The 23,088-nt window shown below is 33.4% G+C and overlaps 1 protein-coding gene and 2 long non-coding RNA genes across 3 annotated transcripts in view; all 3 read left to right on the top strand.

Moving 5' to 3' along the window:
- LOC133189382 (uncharacterized) overlaps positions 1-23,088 on the top strand; it is a 433,972-nt gene that overhangs the window by 246,470 nt on the left and 164,414 nt on the right. The gene's annotated exons all lie outside the window — the stretch shown is intronic.
- On the top strand, positions 8,408-14,986 carry LOC133189399 (uncharacterized). Its single transcript, XR_009721465.1, has 4 exons — positions 8,408-8,510; positions 14,302-14,493; positions 14,677-14,790; positions 14,894-14,986. It is a non-coding gene; the product is annotated as an uncharacterized LOC133189399 (long non-coding RNA).
- On the top strand, positions 15,165-19,295 carry LOC133189397 (uncharacterized). Its single transcript, XR_009721462.1, has 4 exons — positions 15,165-15,286; positions 15,872-15,955; positions 16,048-16,182; positions 17,813-19,295. It is a non-coding gene; the product is annotated as an uncharacterized LOC133189397 (long non-coding RNA).

Genomic DNA, 23,088 nt, shown 5'->3' on the forward strand with positions numbered 1-23,088 from the left:
ATATGCCTACCCCCTCGGCACATGTTTGGCATTGAAAAGAAAAATTATCCCCTGCCACCTTGATAACAGATATGTGGAAATTAATTTTCTGTTTTTAGAACTTCATTGAGATTTGTCATCTATTACAGCAAGTATTTAGAATAAAATATATTTAAACCAAAATCGTTTTTTAATGCCAACTTTTAAAGATCAAAGAGCGAGCCTAGATAATTAATTAGAATTTATTAGTATGGTATTTCATTGTACATGTAAGGCCATTCCAAGTTTTTTCTATGTTTAGCGTCCGCATGTGCCATGGTTTTTCGACATCCCTTATCAAAAAAAAAACAAAAAACAAAAGAACAAAATCAGGAGTCCTGAAATTGTTTATTCTGGTCCAAATCACTGAATTCTGTCAATTTCTCTAAGTATTTGTCTATAATATGCCATATTTGGAATATTTTAAGCATTTAGTACCTTGATTTTGCTGAAGAATAAATATTTCTATGAGAAAAATAGATTAATGGAATCATATCCTTTGAATGACATCATTTTTATGACTATAATGACTTGTGTTTTACTTTTTGGTTTGTGTGTTTTTTGCGAATAGGTAGGGAGGTATTTGAAAGATGGGTGGACGCTAAACATAGAAAAAACTTGGAATGGCCTAAGGTAATATTTTCCATGCGCATCAATTTCATAAATCTGTGGTGCAGCCATGCAAAATGACTTGATATTTTGGAGTTAGGAACCACATCAGAGGAAAAGTTTGTTGCTTTGCCAGTGGATGTCAATATGTTGATTGGTGGCTCTGATTTTATTAGGTCACCTGAGTCACTCAGGTGACCTATTGCTACATGTATCTGTTTTCATCCGTTGTCGTGCGGGTGTGCGTCTTGCGTAAACTTTTTACATTTTCAACTTCTTCTCAAGAACTACCGGGCCAATTTCAACCAAACTTGCCACAAAGTATCCTTGGGTAAAGGTAATTCAAGTTTGTTCAAATGAAGGGCCACACCATCTTCCAAGGGGAGATAACTAAGAATTAGTGAAAAATTAATGGCATCTTTTAAAAATCTTCTTCTCAAGAACCACTGGACCGGGTAAGATGAAACTTATGTGGAAACATCCTCAGGTAGTGTAGACTCAAGTTTGTTAAAATCATAACCCCCAGGGGTAGGGTGGGGCCACAATGGACGATCAAAGTTTTACATTATAGGAATACATAGGAAAAATCTTTAAAAATCTTCTTCTCCAGAACCACTGGGCCAAGAAAGATAAAACTTATGTGGAAACATCCTCAGGTAGTGTAGATTCAAGTTTGTTCAAATCATGACCCCTGGGCAGGGGTGTGCAATTACAAAAATTAGTTACTAGCCTGGGCTAGTGGAAGTAACAAAGTTACTAGCTCGAGGTTGACAATCATCACTAGCCCATTTACTACCGAAAACAATACTTGTATAAGTATAACAAAAAGGTAAAAAAAAAACAAAACATTTAAGTTGAAATAAATAAAACAAATAATGGTTTGCGCTATGTTATTGTCAGGTACTTCTCCCTATTTTTATCAAATATAATTGTCACTGAAACGACTGGCGATAGCAACACACAATACATATATGTTGAAAAGAATTAAAGATTATGATTTTACAACAAAGTAAATTCGTACATCAATTCAGTCGATGTAAATATACGTATACTTTCATTTCAGATTTACCAGCCCGACAGGCTAATGCAGTATAGATTTATGATAGCCCAACCTCTAAAATTGGTAGCTCTGGGCGTTGGGCGATGGTAATTGCACACCCCTGCCCGGGGCAGGGCGGGTCACAATGGGAGATCAAAGTTTTACATGGGAATACATTGGAAAAATCTTCTCCAGGATCTGGTTGCATGAACATTAGTTAAATTGACTTTCAGTTAGTGTCGTAACTAGCTGTTAAATTTTTAACGACGAGTTACGTAATTGTCAGTTAAAACTTTGTTGTTCGAAAGTCTATTAAAAATAAATTAGCTAACTCACATTTAATCGATGTCTAAAAGTTAACTCTCTGTTAAAATCGTTCTACACGCGCATTTCCCTTACCTATGGTGAAATATTTCTGACGTCATAATTAAAATGACGTCAGTTCATAAATGTTAATTTGCTAAGGTTATTTACTGTAAATGTAAATCTTATATTGGTAAAATATATTAAATATATTATTAAAGATAGTTACTTCAAATATGAATTTTTATATTGAAAGATGGTCATTTTACATGTAGTATAAACATTGCAATTACAAATTATGTACATGTAGTTTTCTGTATTAACTTCTAGCACATCGACTTTTGGGAGTGGAAATTGAAAATAATTTTGAAAAATCTCTAAAAAAAAAAAAAAAAAGTGGGAGAGGAACACCCCCTCCCCATTTTAAGTGCCTGCAGTTTGTGGAATTGAACCATTAATTTACTTTTCACTAACTTGTCTGAGGCTTACAATTTTTTAAAATGATGGTCTTTTTTAATAAAATATAATGACATTGTATGCATAATCGGATAAAAAGAAAGTACCTACATCGCCACTCATATAGAATAATTTCGTCTTGTTGTTTTTTGCAGATAATATCGCAACATATATCTGCAATATACATGTATAATACAATCTTGCCTAAATAGAAATTAAGGATTGAATTTGCATGTTGCTCAAGTCAGCCATTTCTATTATCTCTGTATAAGTTCTTCCTTCCTCGCAAACAAGTTTTGAAATGATAACAAGTTTGCGATTTTGATTTTAATGTTTAATTAAATATTTAATGTACCTAGGTAACCTCAGTTAAATCTGTTAGTTAAATCAGAAAATTAATTAAGCTTTAACTAATAGTTAACTTTTGTGCAACCGGTTTAACTCGCCATTAAATTTAACGTCGGGTTAACGTAAGGTTAACAGCCAGTTAAAGTTAACTAACGTTCGTGCAACCGGATCCTGAACCACTGGGCCAAGAAAGATGAAACTGATGTAGAAACATCTTCAGGTAGTGTAGATTCAAATTTCTTAAAATCATGATCCCAGGGGAGGGTGGGGCCATAATGAACAATGAAATTTTTACATTGGAATACGTAGGAAAAATCTTGAAAAAATTATTTTCTCAAGAACAGCAAAGCCATGATTGGTTATATTTACATGGAAGCATCCTCAGATAATATAGAGTGGGGCCACAATTTATGATCAAAGATTTACATATGAATACATAGGAAAAATCTTTAACAATCTTCTTCTCAAGAATAGCAAAGCCATGATTTGTCTTATTTATATGGAAGCATCCTTGGGGTAATGTAAATTCAAATTTGTTCAAATCATGACCCCCTGGGGTAGGGAGGGGACACAACAGGTGATCAAAGTTTTAGTTAGGAATATATAGGAAAGACCATTTAAAAATTTTCTTCTCAAGAACAAAAAAGCCATGATTAGTCATTTTAATACAGAAACATCTTCAGGTGCTGTAGATCACTAAATTTTCGGGACACTTCATTTTCGCGAGATAGTCACTGACTCCTTATTAGCAAGACAGAATATTCATGAAATGTGTTTGCTGTATATAATCTTTAGGAATACTTTTATAAGCGAGAATGAAATTTTCATGAGCACACTGTCTCACGTAATTACGCAAAAATAAAGTTCTTGTGAATAAAAAGTGTTTTACAGTAGTGTAGATTCAAGATTATTCAAATTATGACCCTCGGGGGTAGGGTGGAGCCATATTAGAAAATAAAACTTATAGGGAAAAAAATCTAAATGGGGGATAGATTAGAACTTAATTTATGAGTTGTTACTGAATATTAGACTAATTATTTCGATGATCATGATCATCCTATTTTTCTTGCTTTTGGGCAACAAATTAAGGTTCTTCTATCAATTTATTTTATACTCTATGGATCCTCTATGGATTGTTGTTTTATACTCACGTGACCTTTAAGGCCCTTGGGCCTCTTGTTATATGATACATCATGGATATCATTTAATTTCGATGACGAATACCAAGAGTGCAGACTGCAATGAACTTACAAACTAGGAAATCAGGCTTTCTTGCATTTTGTGGGGCCAGCCAAATGGCGCAGTGCACGTTTTACACTAATACAGTGGCTATACAAGCTATAATTTGGGTCCATTAAAAATGAATTTGTAAATTTTTTTATTTGTTTACCGAATAAAATTATGAAAATGTTGTAAATCACACTTGAAATAGAACATGTGATTTAGATGGCAAATCATAATTATTGATTTTCGTTTGTGTCGGCATCCTGGTTAAAGTTTTAGGAGCAAGTCCATTCCCAAGTAACTATAAGCTGTACCTGGACCCAACTTACATGGATGATGCATCTAGGGATGGACAATACTAGACTTGCTTCAGATACTGGATCTGACCTAAATTTTTCTAGATGAGTGACCAGGTTAAAGTTTTTGGAGCAAGTCAATGCATTTCCAAGTAACTAAGCCCTACCTGGACCAAAGTTGCATGGAGGATGCACCTAGGGATGGACACTACCAGACTTGCTTTGGATGCTGGATCTAACCTTTATTTTCCAGATGAGTAATTATTAGCCTTACCAGAACCAAACTAGCATGGAATGATGTATCTAAAGATGGACACAAGAAGACTTGCTTTTGATGCTGAATCTGACCTAAATTTTTCAGATATGTGACCAGAGTAATGTCTTTGGAGTAGCTTTATCACTTTATGACATGTTATGACTAAACTTGCCGGGATGATGAAACTAGGGATGGACACTACCAGACATGCTATGGATGCTGGAACTGATCTACATTTTCTTTATGAGTAAACAGTTTAAGTTTAAAGTTTTTGGAGCAGGTCTATTCCCATGCAACTATAAATCCTACTTTAACCAAACTTGCATTGATAATTGATCTCACACAAAATTGGTACAAGATTTACCTTACTTATAGATACACATGTACCATTCATTGAGCTTTGTAATCTTTGATTACCTATGTTTATATGTTGATAAAAAAAAACTCAATAAACAGTTAACTTTTTTGTAAAAAGTATCACTAGTCAACCAAGAAACTTGTTTTCCCTTAGATCGAACACAAGTTTTGGTGGTCATTTAATTACAGGCAAAGAATTGATTAAAATTTAAAAAAAATCTTCTAATATTTGGTCGATAAAATATTTCAGGAGGGATCATTTCAATGACAAAACAAAAGATTAACAATGGTTTTCAAAAGGGTGTCAATTTCATTTGTTATCCTCCAAAACAGGCACCATTTATATAGTATGTTATTAATTAAAGCTTATGTATTCCCTGATCACATCTGTTTTCAGAGAAGACGAATGTCACCTTCATCAGAAGCAGATTTTTACTGCCAGGCTGGCTTTGACCAAAAAGGTTTTGAGATCAAATTTATATCAGACTATAAAAGCAAGTTTATATTATTAATTTACTCTCAACATCTGTGGTTTTGTTTTGTAAAGTGGATGGATGTAGAAAGAATAATATTGCTTGAATTTCATATTTTTTCATTACATGATTATAATTTTATATGCTCTTAAAGGACTTATCGCATGATCTTTCAAAAATCGTAATTTTATGAAAAATATTATCTACAACCTTGTTTATTAAAATACTGAATACAATAAACGTTGTTGAAAGCATATTTTAATAGATATTGGGAGTTGAAATTCAAATACGGCAATATGCATATTTCAGCCCGATTTCGGCGGAATACTGCTCTGACGTCATAGGCGACAATTCAGTGATAGAGAGATGAGAATATGCACACTATTTACGGAGTTATCAACGACAAATGCAGCTTAATTACGAAAAATGCTGAAAAAATTAATTCCAAACGTGCTTTTCATTTACTATAGAAACATGAACTAGTTCTAAGGTATAAGACTTTTGAGATATTTTCGTTTTTTTTTATTCCAAACATTTAGAATCTATAGCTCTGATGGTGTCGGGTGGTTACAAAAGCTCTGATTACGGCAATGTTTCGTGATCGAGAAATTATTTTTCAAGATCGCCATTAAAAAACGTATGAGGACTTGCATAAATTAATATTATGTTAAAAACGAAGAACAACAAAGTTATATAATGTTAAATTTGTGAATCAAATAAGTAAATACATATGATAAGATGACAAATCAAATCGTATTCTGATGGCGAGTTTCTTCGTCTTCGCCGCGTTTCCTTCGCTATCGTCGCTGCTATTTTTACAATGTTAACAGATTTTTCAGATTTTTTCTTGCTGACAGTTCTAACATATAAGGTTGGATATTCAAGTTCATATGGATAAAATAAGGATTTGGTCGTCCACAACGCAGAAAATTCAGGTTGTATCGCGTATATTTTCGTAAGATTAACGTGGAGCTGATCAGCCATTGTCGCCTTTGACGTCACAGGGTCACGTGATTGCTATCTAATTAACTTAGATTTTTAAATCAGGGGTTTTCATTTGAGTCAATAATTGATTAATTACCACGGTTTATCCGCAGTAAAAACACAAAATTTATAAACTGTGGTCATAAGGAACGTTTTACGCTTTTAATTTCAAATAATTTAGAAACATGCAATAAGTCCTTTAATTTATAGTTTTGTGCAAAAAAGTTAAAGTCCAGATTGATCTGTATTTAAATTTAAGTTTGTATATTTTTTCCAAAAAATATTTTTTGTATAATTTTTAACATAAATGATGTTTAAACAAATTGGAAATACTGAGACTGATTCTAGAGTAATCCCCTAGTTACAATATGATGTCACACAAAGACACATTTAGCAGAAGACTTATACCTGGAAAATAAGATCTCAGAATCTGAATTGATAAATTTTTCTGTAATATTTTGTGTCTATAAGTAAGTCTTTTATTGAACCTATTTGACTAAAGTGAGCATCATGGCCCATGGGCCTCTTGTTTGAAGACAGTTTTAATTTTTAGCTCACCTGAGCCGAAGGCTCAAGTGAGCTTTTCTGATCACATTTTGTCTGTAGTCCGTCTGTCCGTCTGTCTGTCCATCTGTCCGTCTGTAAACTTTTCACATTTTCGACTTCTTCTCAAGAACCACTGGGCCAATTTCAACCAAACTTGCCACAAAGTATCCTTGGGTAAAGGGGATTCAAGTTTGTTCAAATGAAGGGCCACGCCCTCTTCCAAGGGGAGATAATTAAGAATTCGTGAAAAATTAATGGCATCATTAAAAATTCTTCTTCTCAAGAACCACTGTGCTTGAAAACATGAAACTTATGTGGAAGCATCCTCAGGTAGTGTAGATTCAAGTTTGTTCAAATCATGACCCCCGGGGCTAGGGTGGGGCCGCAATGGGCGATCAAAGTTTTACATAGGAAATATACAGGAAAAATCTTTAAAAATCTTCTCCTCAAGAACAGCAAAGCCATAATTGGTCATATTTATAAGGTAGCATCCTCAGATAGTGTACATTCAAGTTTGTTCAAATCATGACCCCCGGGGGTAGGGTGGGGCCACAATGGGCGATCGAAGTTTTACATAGGAATGTATAGGAAAAATCTTTAAAAATCTTCTTCTCAAGAACAGCAAAGCCATAATTGGTCATATTTAAGTGGAAGCATCCTCAGGTAGTGTAGATTCAAATTTGTTCAAATCATGACCCCCGGGGGCTGGGTGGGACCACAATGGGCGATCAAAGTTTTACATAGGAATATATAGGAAAAATCTTTAAAAATCTTCTTCTCAAGAACAGCAAAGCCATGATTGGTCATATTTACATGGAAGCATCCTCAGATAGTGTACATTCAAATTTATTCAACTCATGACCCCCGGGGGTCGGGTGGGGCCACAATGGGCGATCAAGTTTTACATAGGAACACATAGTAAAAATCTTCTTCTCAAGAACAGCAAAGCTATGATTGGTCATATTTATATGGTAGCATCCTCAGATAGTGTACATTCAAATTTGTTCAAATCATGACCCCCGGGGGTCGGGTGGGGCCACAATGGGCGATCAAAGTTTTACATAGGAACACATAGTAAAAATCTTCTTCTCAAGAACAGCAAAGCCATGATTGGTCATATTTATATGGAAGCATTCTTAGATAGTGTACATTCAAGTTTGTTCAAACATGACCCCTGGGGATCGGGTGGGGCCACAATGGGTGATCAAAGTTTTACATAGGAATACATAGGTTAAATCTTTAAAAATCTTCTACTCAAGAACAGCAAAGCCATGATTGGTCATATTTAAATGGAAGCATCCTCAGATAATGTAGATTCAAATTTGTTCAATTCCTGACACCCCCCCCCCCCAACCACTTTTATATTTAAACTTTTCAACCTTCCAAGATTGAAGTGATTTCTGCTTTTTCCTAGCCATAGTGCTCAGGTGAGCGATGTGGCCCCTGGGCCTCTTGTTAAAAGGTGATGTTGAATCTAAATGCTTTGATGTTTTAGACATCCAAACGGCTAGCTCGGATGTGGAAGTGGAATCGGCCCCTTTTAGTCGGGAATTCCATGGGAAATTCATTTGACAGTGATGATGATGATGAGATTAATTCAGGTAATATATATAAATATAATTATACAAGTTGCACTACCCAGTCTGCTGTTAAGCTAATTTCATGATAATGTCATAAAGAGGGATTTAATATTTATCATGTTTATTCACATGTTTTTGGACACAAACTATTTTTTTTATGTAATGCCATCATCAGTATCAATACTTCATAAAGATAGGCTTCACCCAGTCTGACTATTAAGCTAGATTTATAATAAGGTTATGAACAAGGATATATTTTCATCAAGGAGCAGTGGTCTAGCTTCCACTTGTTGCAGTGTCTCCTAAATTGTGCACATCATTGAAGAACCATTTATAAAATTTTCAAATCAATCAGCCAGAACATTGTTATAGCAAACATGCTTAAAATGAATTTATATGCTTACATTGAAGTGATTTCCTTCCCCATAGATTTAAAAGTGTTGTAAATGGAAAGTTTATGTTTATAAAGAATTAAATATTTTGGTCCCCAGCTCTTTGCTATTGTAAGCATGTTTTACTGTATTATTCCCTGTTGTTTGAATAATTAATTTATCTTTAATTTGTGTGATGCCATTTTAACCATATCTACTAGTGTTGTCAACGAGTACCTGGTTAACCGGTTAATCGGCGAACAATGCGAGTATCAGATAGTAAAACTGCTACTCAGCTACTCGGATATATAGACAAAAGTAGAAAAGAAATGTTATTTTGTTCAGAAATGAATGTACACCTCTACCGTTTTATTTACCGTTATTTAACGTTAGACTTGATCTAGCGTTTCACAAACATGACCGATTTGTTTTGATAACACTTAGTTTTCACAGGTTATCTAATTGATGGCTTTGATTGCCAAGCGGTATACAATGTAGAAAACCTGGGTTAATTATAATTAACTCACTTATACTGTGCTAGTCCGCAGTACAGGATTAATTTTAAACAAGATGCCTCCACAGCCATCAAAAGCATAGATTCCGAAATGTTTTAAAAGAATTTAAATCTGAAAGGTGTAAAATATGTAAAATGAAATTAACATACACAGAAACGAAACTAAAGTAACATTATATTTAGGACATCCGCAAAAATTGCCAACTATTACAGGATATTCAAGAACAAATTCATTTAGAAGCTTTATTTTGTCTTTTTATAATTAAAAATAAATAAATGAAATGCATCTACAGTGCATTTGCATTTGATATTGGCCAGTATCTAAATGTTAAACATGGAAATTGTAATGACGTTACATATATTATCTAAAAAAAATCCATCCGTGTAACCGTTTACTTGATTGGAAAAGTTACTAAAAATTGTCCGATTTGACAACACTAGTATCAACACATAATTATAAGATTGGATGCTGCTCGGTTCGGATGGCCAGAGTCATTTTTATCACATAATTGAAGACATATTACTGGCATTTTGTTTTTCTCACATTACTTGAATTCTTGGTTGCCTACAACAAAAATATTTAAATTGATATTTGTAACAGAGATTTAATTTGCAAATTTAAAAATAATGTTACAGTAGAACTGGAATTAATATAAAAGTAAGAAGAACTGGTATACATAGCTAACACAATAAAGCATCAGCAAAGTATTGAAATTATGAAGAATAAGAATCCAAACGGCTAGCTGTCTGTGAAATGTATTGAGCATGGATATGAAAAGAAGTGACATACTGTTATGAATGAGATTGAGTGGCCTTTTGCTTTTACTTAAGGATTTTCCAAAACACTGATTGATTTGTATTTGAGAATAAATTGTAGTATTCTTATGAGATGCAAATCCAATTTAAAAGCTTCATCAAATTAAAGACAGACTGAATTATATGTCCAAAGAATGTGAAATGGCATTTCATTTTGAAATAAAAACATGATTTCAACTCAGAAAAACCAGTGGGGTACAAAGTAAACAAACTGGAGTGACATACCTAGATTCTCTCTAATGGTCTAATACATGTATGTTTAATTTGGGATGATTATTTTGATTCCTTCATTCCATAGCAACATTGATGTGAAGCCAGCAATTTTTTTCATGCCACGTACAGTATCTAATAATCTCTGCATTAGTCACATACCTCAGTATTTGTGTCAACGTTTTGAGTTTCTATCTTTAACTTTAAAATTTATCACGCAGATGTAGTGAATTTCCATGTCAGAGGACAGTAATTGCACCATAGTGATTTTCCTTCCCAGAGTATATTATTTACACACACATGTACAGTCTTTACCAAATCTTTTTTTCAGGACATGCCCTTCGGGCAGGTTTAACCACTTATTACGCTAGCCCGAACAAATATTTACATGCCCAGAATTTTATCAAGTAATTTTATTCTTATCTGCCTTTTCATGCCAAGGAAATGATCTGAAATCCATTTCTATAGATCTATTGTCTCGCCATTAATATTGTTTTCAACCTGTATACTTTTTGTGTCTCCTTTGCAAAAGAGTTCCTTGGAAGTCACGTATTGTTTTCAATGCGTATACTTTTTGTGTCTCCTTTGCAAAAGAGTTCTTTGGAAATTGCTGTAGAATAAACTATCGTTAATATTTTATTTGGTGCTCCACTTTAGATGAAAAATCAGACTTTTAAGTACATTTAATGTTATTGGTATTATTTAAGTTGATAATACGGAGGCTTAGGCCTCAGAATTTACATGCCTTTCGGGCTTGTAAGTATGCAATTTCCACATGCCCGCTTCCAATTTTACCAGGTCCCAGGCTTCGGACTCCTGGAATTTGTCGAAGACTGCATGTAGTGAGTTTCCTTGCCAGCTAGAGTACATTATTTACACATATGTAGTGAGTTTCCTTGCCAGAGTATATTATTTACACACATGTAGTGAGTTTCCTTGTCTGTTTAAAATGATCACACACATGTAGTGAGTTTCCTTGCCAGAGTACATTATTTACACAAATGTAGTGAATTTCCTTGCCAAAGTACATTATTTGCACACATGTAGTGAGTTTCCTTGCCAGGGTAAATTATTTACACTCATGTAGTGAGTTTCCTTGCCAGAGTACATTATTTACACATATGTAGTGAGTTTCCTTGCCAGAGTATATTATTTACACACACGTAGTGAGTTTCCTTGTCTGTTTAAAATTATCACACACATGTAGTGAGTTTCCTTGCCAGAGTACAATATTTGCACACATGTAGTTAGTTTCCTTGCCAGAGTACATTATTTACACACATGTAGTGAGTCTCCATGCCAGAGTACATTATTAACACACATGTAGTGAGTTTCCTTGCCAGAGTATATTATTTACACACATGTAGTGAGTTTCCTTGCCAGAGTGCATTATTTACCGAAATGTAGTGAGTTTCCCTGTCTGTATACATTTATCACACAGATGTTGTGAGTTTCCTTGCATTGGTTTATTTTCATTTTCGATCAATGTTTGGAATCAGCTTCTGTTTCAATGTTATCGATTATAATCAGACACCAGATTTCTACTTTACAAAGCATAATTTTGAAATTTTAAATTCAAAAGTAATGAGAATCTTTTATCAAGTAGTTTTTTAGAATCTACACACCTAGCTTAATTAAAAATCAAAACAAAAAATGGGGGTTAATGTGCTTCTCTTTGCGCTATTGAGCATTTAGTTTGACTTTTTTGCACTGTAAATACGTCTTACACATAAATCAATTTTTAAAGTTTTTCCTCCAATATTTTTTTCAAATAAATTATGGGAACAAACGCAGTCTTATTTCACCTTGAATAGGTGTATTAAAATTTGTGACAACAAAAAATTTTCAAATTACTTCGCAAGTTCAATTATTTGACCTTTTTGCACTCAGAAAATATTTTTCTGGCATTAAAAAATTTAACAAGCAATAATAATGACATTTTACTGAATTTAAGAAGAATGGTTAAAAGTATTTTATATATTCAGAAAAGAAAATTAAAAGTGGGGGTCTGTGATGTTAATTTTTAGATATTACCAAAATAATGCTAATTTTAAGCTTAATTTAAATTACGGCTATTTTTTCTGGATTTTCACAATATATTTGCTATACTTATCAAATATAATGATAGAATTCATGATATTTTATTTGATATATAATTTAGGACCAGCATAAAACAATTCATGGCTCAGAATAACTCTGTGTGTAGGCTGCATGGAAAAATAGGAATCCAAACTTAACATACTTTAAATACTTTGATTGAGAAAGAAATGATCATTTTCTTCTAAAAAAAACCTTCCACCACAAAATATACTGTACGTGTACATAAATTGGCGTATTCAAAATTTAGCGAAATCACTGGGTTTTGAGGTGTTGGCGACATTATGAATTAGCGCTATAAATGTCTGTACCGTATATTGTATTTATAAATGATTTCTTAGTGGTATTCATGAATTAGTGCATTGTTGTCTGCGCCAAGGGCCCCCTAAAATATGAAGCCTGCTTTTTTAAGTACACATACAGTAGTTCCTCACTTAATGCTTTTGGTATGGAGTTTTAACTGAATATATTTTAATTGGTATTGTAGAATCCAAATTTATTGTAAGAACTAAAACATTATGCAAAAGTGGAAATACAGGTTAAGACAAAAATCTGCTCAAAAGCTCAGGAGCATTTTACTTCTTCTGGAGAACCACTTGGCAATTTTAATTTGTTTAAATGAAAGGTGACCAACTTTTCAAGGAGAAATAGCTATGAAACAGTGAAAATTTGATTCATATAAAAATCTCCTTTTTATAAACCATTGAAACTTATGTGGAAGTGTCCTGACATGGTATAGATTCAAGTTTGCATGTTCAAATCTGACTTAATGGGGTAGGTGGAACCAGTATGGAATCAGTATTTTTTTTTTACATCAACATATAAAAAAAATGTCATAATAAGATGCAGTCATAACATGGTAGTTTGTTCAATTTTCTTTTTGTAATTAAAAATAAATAAATGAAGTGCATCTACAGTGGGGTAGGATAGGGCTACAATGAGGGATTGAAGTTTTTCATTGGAATGTATGTCACAACAGGACATTGATTAGTCATATTAATGTCCTAGCTGTTATCCTCAGAAAGTGCTGTATAATTTTTTTCCCAATCATGGTTCCTAGAGGTACCCGTAGAGTGGCACAACAATAGTGGATTAAAGTTTTTTGTGGGAATATAAAGGAAAAAATGTTTAAAATAAAAAAGAAATGGAACTTTTTTTTAAATACAATGTATTTTGTGATAAAGAACAAACAGCAGCATTTTTTTTCTTCCATAACTGGTACCATTGAACAGAGCCATTCCACCAAAAATGTTAATTATTCCTAGTTTGAGAGCATTAATATTTTTCATCAAATTTTGAATTCATCTATTTTTATGAGAAAAAAATTGTAAAATGCTAAGTTCAAAATCTTTGGGATTGGTATTTTGACTACTTTGTATGGACATTCTTTAAATAGTGCACTGTGCACAAATTTGGTTGAGAATGCACATTTAGTTAAGTATTTTAGTATATCCCTATTTGTTCAACCTATATATATACTGTCCTGTCTGTCCACTTTATTTTGCAAGTCATCTAAATATTTAAGTGGTAGCCAAAGAAATTCATTTTCAGGTGATTGATTAGTTTTTGTAGATGTGTATGAATTTTGATCTCTCCCCTGAAGCTAAGCTGAAGTGAAGTGATAATTTTGTTGAACATGAATTGTTAGATATCAAATGAATTCCAAACTTTAAGACTTCGTTTCAATACGAAGGGATATGTTAAGATTTGAGCATTGATTGGTGTATACAATTAAAAGAATGTCTTTGTGCTTGCATGATGAACTGGGTTGAAAAATTTTGAAAATATTAAATGTTTCCCTTAGCTTGTTGTGATCCTCCTGGACATCCAAGTGTTTTCGACATTGATGAAGATTTTGTCACTCTCTCTCTCTTGGACCAAACCAAGAAATGAATCAGATGGTTTTAAGAAGATTATAGGATATGTCATAGAATACGAAGACCCCACCACTGGAGGCAGGCTAATGACTACCCAGTAGATGAGTGTGTTTATGAGGGTGAGTAACTGATTACTTGTTGACACATTTATCTTTCTTATAAACTAGTAAGTGGATTTACATGTCCTTTTGTTGCATGTAATTAGTATGTTATGGCTGAAAACTGTGAAAAGATGTTTTACAAAAGTGATTCTTGAAATTTGTTTTGTTTACAAAACTTGAATTTGAGAATTTTTTCATCAGTGTAGGGATTAAAAAAGGACAAGGAATACAACTTCCACATACGGGCCAAGAATCTTGAAGGTTTTAGTGAGTCTAGTGATGTGATTGGTCCCATAACTCCCAAGCCCAAATACAGTAAGTATATTTGAAAAAAATTATAACATTTTAAAAAACAATTACCATATTGTACTTTAATTTCAATTATTTTTTCTTTCACATTTTTAAACTTTTATTTTAGCCAAGGTTTTGCCACCTGGTGTACCAGAGGCTGTCAACAATTCTATAACTTATCTGAAATGGGAACCACCTAAACATAATGGTGGCTGTAAAATTACAGGTACTAATTTAAAAGTAGAATAAAAAAGGGAAATGTTGATCTCTGTTCAAAACCACATAAACACTGTAGCAGTTGATAATATTGATTATCTTTGTAGACTACCTTGTGGGAGAGAGGTTTAAGGGAGCAGAGATGTGGTGTTAGTGTAATGAGTACCCCTGCACTGACCCCTCTTTACTGTCACCGATCTTCCTTAGGACTCAGAGTGGGAGTTTAGAGTTACAGCTGTTAACTTTGCTGGAAACTGTGAGCCCAGTCTGTGCTCACCAGCATACAAAATCCAGGAGAAGATTGGTATGTTGTCAAGTTAATAAATGTATCGTACATTATTATGGCACTAGAAAAAAGATTTGGAGGTCAAATTAAACCATAATGTGTATTTTCTTCTCAAAGCCCATAATATTCTCACTTTATTGGTCAGGAGCTGAAATTTATGTGAAAGCTTCCTGATGTAATAAAGATTTCAAATTGTTCAAAAAATGGCCTTTGAGGTAGATGGGGCCACAATAGGGAATCAAAGATTTACCTTGAAATATATACATACATTTATGTACTGGTTAAAATCTTTACGAATCCTCTTAAGAACAACTGGACCACTGGGGGGGGGGGGGGTTCAGAGACCCTTTAGAGTTAGGATAGGGTCATAATATGAGTTCACAATTTTGCATGGGAAAATTAAGGAGAAAAAAACTTTATAAACATTAAGAAAAGCTTCTTTTAAGTTACATGGGAAATGTTGTAGCCCATTGGACTCTTCTTTGCATGCATAGTAAAGGCAAAAAAAAATAGATAACCCCTATTGTATTCATAAATTTGAATCTTACTTTTTAAGAAAAGTGTTATTTTCCAATTTAACATCTAATTTGAATGTTTTGACAGAGTCTTTTGCAATTGAGCAGGATGAGGAATCACACCAATCATTTGTAAATGAAAGCAGCAGTCATGATGTTGTCAATGAGAATGGTAATCTATATTTATGATGTTGTTTGGATGTTACAAATTAAAAGTTAACCCCATAAAAATGAACAGTCTTAAAATGATAATTTCTTTTTTAGAGGTTTAAATAGGATATGATACAGGGCCACTTTTAAGTGATGAAGCAGACGAGTATGATGATGGTAATGATGATGAATCATACCATCCTTCAAGCGATGAAAAAAGCTGTGATGAAGATACCATTAATGATCTTGGTAATAAAGCTGAAAACAGAACTTTCTTAAGCTCAAGTAAGCTTTTCTGATCAAAGTTTGTCCATTGTCCATCTCCAGCGTCATTGTTGTTTCAAATTTTCAGCTCCTTCTCAAGAACCACTGCGTCAATTTCAACCAAACTTGCCACAAAGTATTCTTGGGTGGGGGATTCAAGTTTGTTCACATGAAAGGGATCACCCTATTTTAAGGGGATATAATCAAAAATAAGTGTAAATTTGATGGCATCTTTAAAAAAATCTTCTCCAGAAACAATGGGCAGAGTTGTTTACTTGTACAGATTTTTAGTATTTCCTATGAATCTTCAAGTAAAAATGTGCTCTACAGATTCACGTTGAAAATATACAGATTTTCCCTAAAGACGGAAAAAAATCAGAGTCGTTCCCGAAATTTGCCAATCAGTTTGATAAAGAAGCTTGTTGATTGAAGTGGTCTTATCAAAAATGATCTAAAAACAATATAATTAAGGCAAATGTAAAATATGTAAGCAACAGTAGACAGCATACGGTGACATGCGTAGTTAGTGCTTAGTATTTGTATAACAAGGGGTTCTTCATATAAAAATGTCTAATAAGCTGAGTTGCATTTTTACTGACAAACTGCTCAAAATACTGACAACTTCTAGAATACTGACATCAGTTAGAAAAGTTAAACAGGTCTGAGTGGGCCAGAAAAATTATTCTCCAGAACAGCAAAGCCATGACAAGTCATATTAATACAGAAGCATACTCAGATAATGTAGCTTGAAGTTTTATCAAGTAATGTCCCCTGGCAGAAGGGTGGGGACACAATGGGGCATAAGACTTTTACATGGAATTATATAGAAAATGTCTTTAAAGGCCTTCTCAAGAACAACAAAGCCATGATTTGTTATATTAATACAGGAGTATTTTTCAGGTAGTGTACATTCAAATTTATTCAAATCATAACATCAAGGGGTAGGATGGGAGAAGTAGTTTCAGGTTTGTTCAAATCATCACCCACAGGGCATAGGGTGGCACCAATTGTATAAGTATAATTACTCAAACTTTTCAATACTGAACTGATTTCTGCTTTTCTCTTGCAAAAGGGCTCAGGTGTCATGGACCATGGGCCTCTTGTATAAGGTGTTATGTATTACATTGTACAATATGTAGATTGTTTAAAGTGAATTAAAATTCTGGCAGAATTTCTGTCTTGAATTTTAAGTATGACTGTTTCTTTATTACAGTTAAGGATTAATTCCATAAGTTGTTTTTTCTCCAGACATGATCACAGTCTGATAAATTGACAAAATTCATTTTAAATAAATTACTTTCCTTTGATTCACATTAACATGATGTTCATTAGCCAGCATTATAAATTATAAATATCTCCATAAGGAGCTTAAATAGAGTGTTTCAATCATGCCTAACAGATTGAAGTATGGAAAAACAACTTTCATACCTCTTCATTAGGTTTGAATGGGTAAGATGAGGCCATAATAGGCAATCAAAGCTTTACATAGGAATATATAGGGGGGAAATGTGCAGGGCCATTGTGACATGGGTGAGCCATGTGGCCCATTGGCCTCCTCTATAAAAATAAAGATGAATCCCTTTTGTCAATACATGTACATATATAATAATTTCAGATATGCCCAGTAAGCCTCTCAAATCTGAAATGCAGCAGAAACAAGCTGCACTTGCAAGTGACAGCGAAAAGGACAGTGAATGTGAAGATGATCATGATGATGTCAGCAAAGTTTTACCACAGTCAGAGAAGCGAAAGACCAGTTTTTTAGAGGCCAAAAACATCATCTGGGAACTATGATAATAAAAAACATTCATGTCTCTTTTGTGAGAAGTTTTGCCAGCAGGCCAATTGATGGTATGCAATCATATAAGCCCATAGCTCTTTAAGTACAAAAAATTGTGAGATTCATTTTTGCATATAGGTTCAGGATGGAGCTGAATATTGAAAAAATATATCCTATAAATTTTTTTCGTGGACATGTAGCAGACAGCTGTTTGCATAATTTAAGCAAGTAATTATTTTTTAACCAAAATTTGTGAAATTTATCGCTCATGACCCATTGTTCATGCAAGGTTTACCTATTTATATTGACACTTGCAACAGACCCATAGAACGCCCCCCCCCCCCTCCCCCCCCCCCACTTTTTCTGAGTATAGTATTTTGCTGTAGTAAAGTATCCTTTATATCCTGGTTGCCGTTGCCCCCCCCCCCTTTGTTGCAATAAGGTCGGTTCAGTAAATAATGTTTGTTTTTTTGCTTGTCAGATATTTTTTGAAGTCCCCCCTACTTTTGAAACCCTTGCTATGGGCTGTAAATTGAAGTTTTAAAAAATCCTTCACTGGTGAACATCTAGCAGGCAAACTAGCAGGCATAAAATTAAATATGAAGATTATGAATAGTAATTAAACTCAAAAGTCCATTAGAATAATCCATATTCGTAGCAGAGCAAACATGGACCTCTAAAATTAATCTTAATTAATGCTTAGCCCTCTAATTGAAGGCTTCTTCATGTTTCAGGCCCATGAAAAGGCAGAGTTAGTCATAAATTAGAATGTTTTATACAGTATTAGCCAGTATACCTTATCCTCTTTACTTTTGAACTTCTAGGAGTTCAGCTGCATCAATATGATAATAAATATAGAATTCTTGTGAAAATTTACGATTTTTGTTACATGGGTCTAGATTTCTAGATCCAGGCGGTTTTGAAATGACCACAGCCTGAGAAATTCATAATACTCAGGTAATAGTCAAAGCCTAGGGCCTTTTGTTGCATTTTAAACACAGGAAGTTATTAACTGCATGATATTTATATTTCTTGCTTGGTTGTCAGCTTTAAGCTTAGAGATTTTTTTTTTTATTTCGAAACTTGTGTGTTGTTTAATGCACTAAGAAAATGCCACTATATTTTGCACAAATACTGACTGATTGTCCTTGATTGTTCTTCTGTGAAAATAAGCTTATTTTGGATACCTTAAAAATTAACAGCAAGAATTATCTATTAACACTTGGCTTATACATGTGTATCTTATTTCATGTCAGCATTCTTTTCATGTATTTTTTTGTATAGTTGATGCAATTAAATTGTTTCATGCAAACAAACCGTCTTTTTTGTTTGATCTTTCAAAATGTTGTAAAACATTTGAGCAAAGGGATAAGAGAACTAAAGGGTGCTGTATGAACTGCATTTCGTAAAAAATCATGGTTTTAGAGACCAACGTATTTGAGCAATGGGATTTTTAAATGCTGAATTGGAAAATGAAATGATGAATATGAAATGATAGAATGTTATGCATAAGAAAAACAATGAAGTGGACTTTCCCCACCAAAGTAATTTCAGTTTTTTGAAGTCATTAAATTGCAAGAATAAATAAGAGGGATCATTATTTTTCCCCTTATTTCAGGTCCGTAGAACGCGGAGGCCACCCCCCCCCCCTTTTTCTGAATATACTATATTACTATTGTAAATTTTTCTTTGAATGCTGGTTGTGGTGTCATCCACATAAAAAAGAACGAGATGTTTTTACATGAACAGTAGTTAAGTAATTTGTAATCCTATAAAATTCTTGTTAAGAAAAAAATAAACTCTTTAAGATCATAAAAAACATAATGATTGCATTTAAAATTGGGGAACGATTTTCAATTTCTACTTGTCTTACTCAATGCAACAGAAAAAAAAAACCCAAAACGAATATTCTTGACGAAACAAGTCTTGAATCAACGCACACTCGGCAATTCATTGCCGTCAGCGACGTAAAAGCAGAGGGGAGGGGTAGCTTGGCCCCTCCTTTTTTCAAACTTAAAAGTTTTATTTTTAATTTACTGTGAAAGTGTTCATTAAAAGCCACCCCCCCCCCCCCTACACACACTTTTGTTATGTATTTAAATGCGGTCATTTTATTGTAAAGAAATTTTTTGGAGGGTTCACAAAAGTTCAACCCACCAATAGGATTTTCGACTTTTTGAAGTTAACCTATTTTTCTTGCTTGCCAAAGATTTTCGGGTATTAAGTTGTATTTTCTGCATCCCCCCCCCCCCCGACTTTCAAAAACGATGTTACGTGCCTGGCCGTTAATACTTTTAAATCTTTGTCATGACTGTTAATTTATTCTTCTCATTTCATTTGCTTTATATTAATCTATATACAGATGCTGAAAGCCAATTTTTTATCTTTTACTTTGTCGGATATCCTTTGACAATTTTTTTTTCTATAGCATACAGATTTCATGCAGACATTGTCATGTATTTTCGACAATTTTTTGGAAAAATTGGTGTTTTTACGGAAAACACATTCAAAATTTACTGAATGTAGTGATTTTCTTGTATAATATCTTACAAGAGTGTTTATGTACTGAGTTTCCTGTGTGTGTCCTGGTAAAGCCATGTAGTGACTTGTCAACTTCCGGTGTGTGATTGAGCAAAATCACGTGACCAAATGTAGTGACTTTTAGGTGAAAAATCATTTTTTCATTATTTGAATTTTCATCTTTCTGAACCTCATTTGCATATACAAAGACCCATAGAATCACAGTTATGGTCTGTTTATCTTGTTAGCATTGCTAGAACATAGTGTAGTGACTTTCAGGTGTAAAACCTCGTGTAGTGAGAATTGCGGTTGTACACGTATGTGTGTGTGTGTGTGTGTTTTGTTTTGTTTTGTAAAGAAGTACCCTTTTGGTAAAAAGATCCAAGTGTTGGATTTGTTTTCGATTTTCCTTATATTGCCTATAAAATAACGATAATGAGAGATAACTTAGTTTGTTTTCGTAGATTTCTATAAAAGAGGAAATAACCTGAGTATACTGGGTGCTTCATTATCTTCCTCTTGGCTTTTAAAAAGAGAAATCAACCTATTAGATCAGATTTCCAGTAATGCTGCACGAACAAGAATTTCAAAAATTTGAACATACATTTCCTTTATTAAAACACTTGGAATGATTAGTTTCTGTGTTTCAAGCAGGTTAACATGAGGAATAGATAGATAAAAAGCTATGGTTACATGTGTTTATTTTTTTCAAGTGTATAGTACTCTCTGATGTATGTCCTGCAAAACAGAATCATGCATAATTCTTCATAATCTTCTGTCGATGATTTAAGAGTAACATCTCCGACTCGGGAGTTATTATAATTCAGTTCCGGTTATTGGCATTTTTGATAAGGAATCTCTGCAATTCGAATCAAAACTTATCAAAACTTTCAAAAAATACCTGTATTTTTTATGCGTATAAACTTCATGTGACCGATAAAACCAAAACCATGCTGTAAGGCATGATGCATACTGTTTTAGTAGTAACATGGTACCAAAAGATAAAATTTAGGAATGTCTAACTTCAAACTTAACATCTTCTTTCCTTGAAATCTAGCGATACATTGGGTGTCAAATTTGATCGGGTTCAGGTTGCTCGAAGTTCCACACTTGTCATAGGCGGATTTAGGCATGATTATAGTTTTACAGTTTGACTGCGTTATTAAAGATGCACAAGAGTTTATTACAGACTGCAGAGAAAACTGGTCTTCCCGTTACACAACGCACTTCAAATAGTCGTTGTCAAACAGCAGTTTATTGAAACTCCAAATCATAAAGTCATGTTGGCGAGGAAATGCGGATTTATTTTGAGTCATGCGACATTCGATTTGAGAACAACATAGCCTATGTAGCACTTGATTGTGGTTATTTCAAGGCACAATTACATATCTTACATTTATGGATTTATTTCCCGAAATCCTGCTAAAATATGGAAATTATCTTCTCAGAAAAAGAGAGTTTGAGATGCAACATGTGCAGGTAAGTAGTTTTTTAATATAAACAGTGGGAAAACCCTTTTGATGTCAACCAAAAATAATTTATTACAAGCTTTTTTCCATTACGTTTTAAGTGCCATAATTTTCGGTCTTTTTCAAAATTATTTCAAAGTTGGGTGAATTTTTTTTTCTTCTAGTAAATCCTTCCTATGAATAAGGAGCACCCTATTTTATAAAATGGGTATAGATATTTATTTAAACTACCAATTATAAAAAAAATATCTTGGTTAAGTCTTTAAAAATGTCTTTTAGGGATACTTATTAAATCGTCTCATAATATCAAATTTTATGCTTATTCAGAGTTTAAAATACAGGGAAATATGCCTCTGCATTTAATTTTTCAGACAAGTTCAAGCTGCAGAAGAGTTCTTTGGTCTTCTCAAACAGTCGAGGTTTTCTTCTGTCTAAACTTCAAAATTCGGTGAAAAAAGGAGGGAAAAAACTTTACAAATGAAAGAATTTTCTAATTAAATCACATCAAGTAGAGAATCTGGTGCCTTTTGTTTTGTTTTGCCACCTTAAAAGCTAGTGACAGTAGTGTAGGTAGAATGTCCTACATTGCTCATTACCTTTTGTAAAAAGGGAATAAAAATAAATACAAGTTGAGATTTAGTCGAGAAAACAACTGAAACCATCCAAAAGTAGAAGCACCACCAGTCCATATAATTCATCGAGTTCAGAATTTTAAATGTGCATGTCTTTTGAATGTGCATGTCTGCCTTGAAAAGTACTGTTTAAAAGGATTTTTTAAGTATCATTTGGATGGAATGATAAAGAACTTATATTGCGTGACTTTTCTATCTACTCTGTGTAATGTACATGTTATTTGTAAATTGTTAACATTAAACATGTTAAAACTTTTAGCAGATTGGTCATCGTTGATGTCATAAGAATAAACTTGGAAATTTTCATATTAAAACATTTAGTTTAGTATGTCGAACAACATGGCATATTTGTTAAATATGCAATAAAAGATATCATATTGTTGCTCATATAACTGTACAGTAAATCAAATATGTTGCAGCTGCATCATTTTTTGCAGTTGAACAATTTTTTTTACAATATTCCTTTCATATAATATGTTGACGGTGCGAC

The sequence above is a fragment of the Saccostrea echinata genome, unplaced genomic scaffold (genome assembly GCF_033153115.1).
Source record: "Saccostrea echinata isolate AGI-Se365-2 ecotype Australia unplaced genomic scaffold, CSIRO_AGI_Sech_v1 ptg000018l, whole genome shotgun sequence".
Taxonomy (NCBI): domain Eukaryota; kingdom Metazoa; phylum Mollusca; class Bivalvia; order Ostreida; family Ostreidae; genus Saccostrea; species Saccostrea echinata.